We start from the raw sequence: 6316 nt of genomic DNA on the forward strand, positions 1-6316 counted from the left end.
GAATAGATCACAATTATAAAGAAGAAATCATAAAACTTGCATTGAATAATAATAGAGTATCAAAAGACTACAATATAACCCTAGAAAATAAAATTAGTTCATGTTCATAGCAAAAGCATCCATGAAAGTAATAAAGAACTGCATAAAACTAAAGAGGAAAAGAAAGAAAAACAAGTTTTTGATCCAATCCTGCTCTCCACAATGGTCTCCAAAGTGTTTCTAAGTTTAGGATTATGAAATTTGATCTAATTTGCATCTAATCACTACTACAAAAATGGAATTTCCCGACAGTTTTTAACTGTCGTTGTTGAGCAATGACGACAGTCGACTAACTGTCGTATTTGCCTATGCCGGCGTAGGGTAGCTACGCCGACAGTTAATAAGTGTCGTTGTTGCTGGCTACACCGACAGTTAATACATGTCGCCGTTGCTGGCTACGCCGACAGTTAATACGTGTCGCCATAACATTGAATTTATATATATATAATAATTTTTCGATATATATTTTTTAAAACTTTTAATTATATTTTTAACAAATGAAGTTTGATATAAATTTAAATAAAAAAATTACTCACATAATTAATTATTATTACCATAATTTGTAAAAAAAATTATATTTATCATAATAAAAATTCATATACATACAACATTTATTTATACAATTGAAATGTAAATAATACATCAAATCCCCATGAGACTAAATAAGTCTCAATGAAAATTCATTATAATTCTCAATAAAAATTCATTATTCTCGATGTAAATAATACATCAAATCCTCACTGTACATAATTCTTACAAGCAAGAAAGAAAATAATACCCAACAACTTGAAGAAGAATTTCCTGTTGCCTTGGTTCTTTTATATAATTGTCTTGGTTCTCTTAAATATCCAAGTAGAGTTTTAGCCTACAATACAGAATAAACATCATTAAAGTTAAACCAAAACTAAAATAAATAGAGAACTTGAGGTTGCAGAATAAATAAAAAGGATGATTGTGGTTTTCAGTCACAAATAATTTATATAAAAGTTGTATTTTTCTTATCAAATTGGATAGCCTCGTGGCTTAAGTAGTCAGTCTTAATTCTTTAAACTAAGGAATGCATACCTGACAGTCTCAATTTAGTCTCAATTTAAAAGTGCTCAAGCTAGTTAGTTTATGAAATCACAGACATTAATAAACCAAATTACCAATCATTCATAGCACATTAGCAAATATACAATAAACATCGAGAAATTAATATATATATACACATATAAAGACATGCACTGTGTAGGTAATATGCATAAGATTCTAAGTCCATAGTACTTACCAAGAAAAGAAAAGATAATATAGTTATAAATAAGAGCACCAAGAACATAAATATAATAGATCATTAATATATAACACAAGCATACCAGGTGACATTTGTTAAAGTTATTAAAGTAACACAACGAGCATACCAGACAAAGTTGTTAAAGTAACACGAGTTGTGAATAAGTGATGCTCAATGTTATAAATCACTCACCAAAGACATTAGACAAGGGACAAGAAGAAAACTAACATATAAACAAAACAAGAAATACAAAAGGTTATGCTATATGCGTATGCCAACACGCAATATGTACATTCATACAAGTATATGTTATAATCAAACCAGTCAAACAAACACAATTCAATTATAGGATGATCATAGACAAGTCTACATCAATTCAAACAACACACAAGTTTTCTTTCTTATCTCCGCAGCACACAAATTTCTCAGATCCTACTTCACTAAAACACACAAGTTCTCAACCTTCCGTTATCACCACAGCACACAGTAACAATCTCAGAACCTACTTCACTATGGATGAATATTTAAGATATTCAAACTCCTCTAACATTTGCATAGTATTAAAATAAAAGTTAGAGGCATACCTCTTGCAAACTGTTGCAAAATAGTTTCTTTGAAGTATGTCTCAGCACATACACACATTTACAATGTTATAATATAATGAAAGTGAGTCAAATCTGAATTAAATAATTAAATAATAATGCAAAGAAGAGAAAAACCAAATGCTCATCTTACTCTTTCTTCTCAGCCTTGGGTTGAGTCAAATGCTTAGCTTGTCCACCTAAAATACATAGAAAACTAGATCATAACTTGGTTTATATGTATATCTTTATTAGCCACTTTCAATTATAATTACAAAATAAAATAAAAAATGAGTTCATTGAAGAGCACACCATCACCTCGATCCTCGTGACTTGCAGGCTACCTAACTGAGTGCAGAGCCTCGTGACTTGCCACCACCATCTCCTCTTTCTATAAATAAATAATCAGGTTTTTTTTCCAATTGATTCAATTTTGTCCATTAATTTGTAATAGAGACTGTTCAAACTATGACAAAAACAAAGAATGGGTTTCAAATCTGGGATATCTTCAAATTAATGGGCCAAAAATAGAATGCATGTTATTTTGGGTCTAAAAATAAAATTAACATGTAAATAATAAAGCTTTTATTTATTAATACTAGTAAGAAATCAGATTATTGCATTCACATGAAGCCATGAAAACATGTTAAGAGCAAGTATAAGCTAGAACTTACCACACAAGCTGGCATCAGTGGAATAAAAGTGAGAATATTCTTTCAATCTTCGGTATCTATGTGTAAAATCTAAGAATAGTAGAAAACTGAAGGTTAGATTCCAAAAGGAAATACAACCTCAAAAAGAAGTAACACGTGGCATGATATATTTGTGGCTATTGAAGAAAATCAAGAGTTCTCAGCTTAACACAAGCAAATAAAACATTATTAAGACTAAGGTACAGTGATCCTCTTGCTTATGCTTGACTATGTGAGTAATACCCACGCTATCAAAGAAATGTTATGTAATGACAGCTTTCATGATCCCAAAAAGTGTGTAACTGTCAAAACTTATAAATGAGCAAAATCACTACAGAAAAAATCTATAATAATAATGAAGACAAAGTTAAACTGTAATCGGGTTAGAAATACTTCAAAATAGTTTACTACATATGCACTACTACAAAAAGTACATCTTATAGCTCACATTTTGATATTTCTCGTCAATATCATGGTACAACACCTTTACCAACTTTTTTCAAAGTGATAGACTTGAAGTACATACTTCAGTAAAAGAAAATGCAATGAAGAAATTCCTAAGTAGCTGTCCTACAGATTGTTATTTGCGTAAATTTTATACTAGATATAATTGAACCAAATCAACAAGCAAAAATTTAATAGACCATTTGAAAAAAAAAAAAAATTTGTTAGTACAGTAGTTTACAACATAATATTCTTTTGTAGAATATGAGCTAATCATATCCGAGAATAATACAGCTATCAGTGAAGAAGAAAAATGGAACATCAATAGTAAATATCATTCCTTTCAAAAATGGTATTGCTCCAAGAATCATGGCCAGAATGTGTGGCAAATTAAATACCAGTTAGACAGAAATCAAAGATATTTATTTTAAAAAAATACTGCAACAATTTCAATTACAATAGAGCCTAACAAACTTACAGAAGCAATTATAGGTGGTTGAAGGATTTATTTGAGCTTCAATTTCTCGTAAAGAAAAATAAAGATACATTTTATCTACAAGATTCACAACTTATAAAAACCACAGTCCAGAAGTGTCAAACCATAAATAAAAAAAGAGTTGAAAATCCAACATGAAAGCTAACTTCCATGAAATTTGCTAAATCTATCATGGCACACTTGAGAAACAAAACAACTCATCCATTAACAAAACTCATAATAAGAGAAAGTTGAACTATGAAACAACAATAATTTAATGGCAAATAACTAAGGAATAGTAACTAAATGAAGCTTTTTCTCAAACCATGAAAGGATTTTTTGATATATATATATATATATATGAATAGACTACCATCCAAATATAAATATTTTAGAACATTATCATAAAGAAAATTATTATTTGTCACTTTGTCTATGTTGGGCACTTGGCAATCAAACTTGTTTGATTGTAGTTACACTATGATAATCATTATGTTTATATATTTGATAATCATATATTGGAGCTTATCTGATATAAACTAGTTGAGACAAATCACAAATAGGAAAAATAAAAACAATAAGCGTTATTGTTTAAGGTGTGGGCACCGCCAAAACTACCCTATTATGAAAGTAGACAGGACAAGCTTCAACAACACACTTACTTGCTCTGGAAAATGTGAGCCTATTGAAACAAGCAACCAAGTTGCAGCTCTTTGCCAGTCAGTATTTATTTCTTATAAGAGCATTTCAATGAAGCGTAAGCACAATTTAATAATTCACCAATAAATATAAAATCTACAATGAAACATATCACATAAGTATTCAACTCTTTATTCTACTAATTTACAATGGAAGACATTTAACGTACAGTTGCAATGATCTTTTATTCATTAGTTAATAATCTAAAAACACAAGATATCATTAATTTCAATTATCTTCTTGTAGGCAACAGCAGCTTCAAGAAATCTTGTCTACAAATAGTTATATGGTTATGTTCTTTTCTCATGTCAGTGTTCAAGAGATTCTTATAACCCTCTATAGCTTTTAGATTCTGAATGATTTTCAGAGTTAAAACTAACAACCATATAAAGTCTAGTCTTATAAAAACAAAATCAAAAACTCGAAAAGCCATATTAGCAGTGGATCACAACTTATTCTTGATACAATCTTACTATGGTAACTCTATCAGTATATTTTGATCCCAAATAAACATCGAACACAACACATGCAAACTAATTATCAAAAGCATCATGATAGGTGCAGCTGCCACATATCAATCTAACACCTCACGATAAGTGAAAATTAATAAGAAATCAATATAAATGCAAATGAAACCAAAACAGTGCAAAACTCATAGAAACCCAAATCGTGAATGGAGGCAAGCACTCTTCAAAGCACAGAAAAAATTAAAAAAAATGAAAATATTGAAGGAATGAAGAAGGGGTTTACAAATATGGAGGAGGACCCATCACTCACCTTGTTGCAGCTGCCACCGTCGAGAGCCCCAACCCACGTCGCTTCGCCCAACCCCGTTGAGAGCCCAAGCCACGTCGTTGCCCCAAGCACCGTCGCAGTCAACTGCTCGCAAGCCCTTCGCAATCGAGAGCACCCTCTCTGTAACGTCTGAAACACAGCCGAGCCCCGTCGCACCCCTTGCAGCTCCGTTGAGCCTTCGCACGAGCTCTGCCATTTGTACCACAAAGAGAGCCGAGAGGTTATTTTGTAGTAGTGGGGGTGTACAGTGAAGAAAGTTAAGAAACACGGGATACATAAAAAAATAAAAATAAAATTAGCTTTTATTTTGAATGCCCAAATTTTTACTTGGTAAATCCGCAGTTAGCAACTGACTTATAATGTAACACAATTATAAATTCTATTTAATTAAAATATTTTCTTGTCTATAAAAATTAATTAATTTTGTAATTACAAATAATTAATTAATTAATTTATATTTCAAAAAATTTAATATATGTAATCTTGATAAATGTATATATGTTTTGTACTTATTTCATTAGCAACCAAATAAATTATATGCACATATATATTGTTTAAAGACTTTAATATATTTTAAAATGCAAATAACGTAAAAATAAATTATTTCATAAGTTTTATTTATTTATTTTGAATTGTAAATATAATTAAATAAAAATATTTTTTATTTATAAAATATAATTATTTTGTATATTATAAATAATTGATTAATTTAATTCATTTATCTATATTTCAAATATTAATTTGTGTAAATTTTTTACATTTATTTCATACACTAATAGCTTATATATATTTATAGTTTAAATAAATTAATATATTTTAAAATAATGTAAATAAATAATAATGTGACATGATAAGTCAAAATTTAAATTCCAAAATTTGGTTAAAATTGTGAAATTCCAAAATTTATAGATTTAATTTGGTTAAAATTGTGAAATTCCAAAATTTCCCTTTCATAATTGGTAGAAAATCATATTTATGGGAACTTAGTGCGATTGTGCCACTCCACTAGTGCAATCTAGTTGCTTGCATCATTTGGGTTGGCCGACTGTGAGCGCGGTTGCACTCTATACCCAGTGCGATCGCAATATTGTCCTCAAAATGTATGTTTTCGTCATTTTTGTGTTTTTCTCGAATTTCAAAGCCTATTTTAGTTCCAATTTTTTCTGAATCCTTCCATACCTAAAACAACACAAATATAATCGTAAAACCACACAAAAAAACCTTAACTACTGAAACACAGAAAAACTAACACATTAAAATAAGCCTAAAACTCACATATCACTTATACACGAGGTGTATCATTGTCCAAAATCTCTAT

At 29.7% G+C, this 6316-nt stretch overlaps 1 long non-coding RNA gene across 1 annotated transcript; it reads right to left on the reverse strand.

Moving 5' to 3' along the window:
* Positions 1-686: 686 nt before the first annotated feature.
* On the reverse strand, positions 687-5281 carry LOC133798486 (uncharacterized). Its single transcript, XR_009875886.1, has 5 exons — positions 4981-5281; positions 2568-2636; positions 2212-2284; positions 2048-2093; positions 687-904 (listed from the first exon to the last, which is right to left on the reverse strand). It is a non-coding gene; the product is annotated as an uncharacterized LOC133798486 (long non-coding RNA).
* Positions 5282-6316: the final 1035 nt, after the last annotated feature.

The sequence above is a fragment of the Humulus lupulus genome, chromosome 8, assembly GCF_963169125.1.
Source record: "Humulus lupulus chromosome 8, drHumLupu1.1, whole genome shotgun sequence".
NCBI classification, from domain to species: Eukaryota; Viridiplantae; Streptophyta; class Magnoliopsida; order Rosales; family Cannabaceae; genus Humulus; species Humulus lupulus.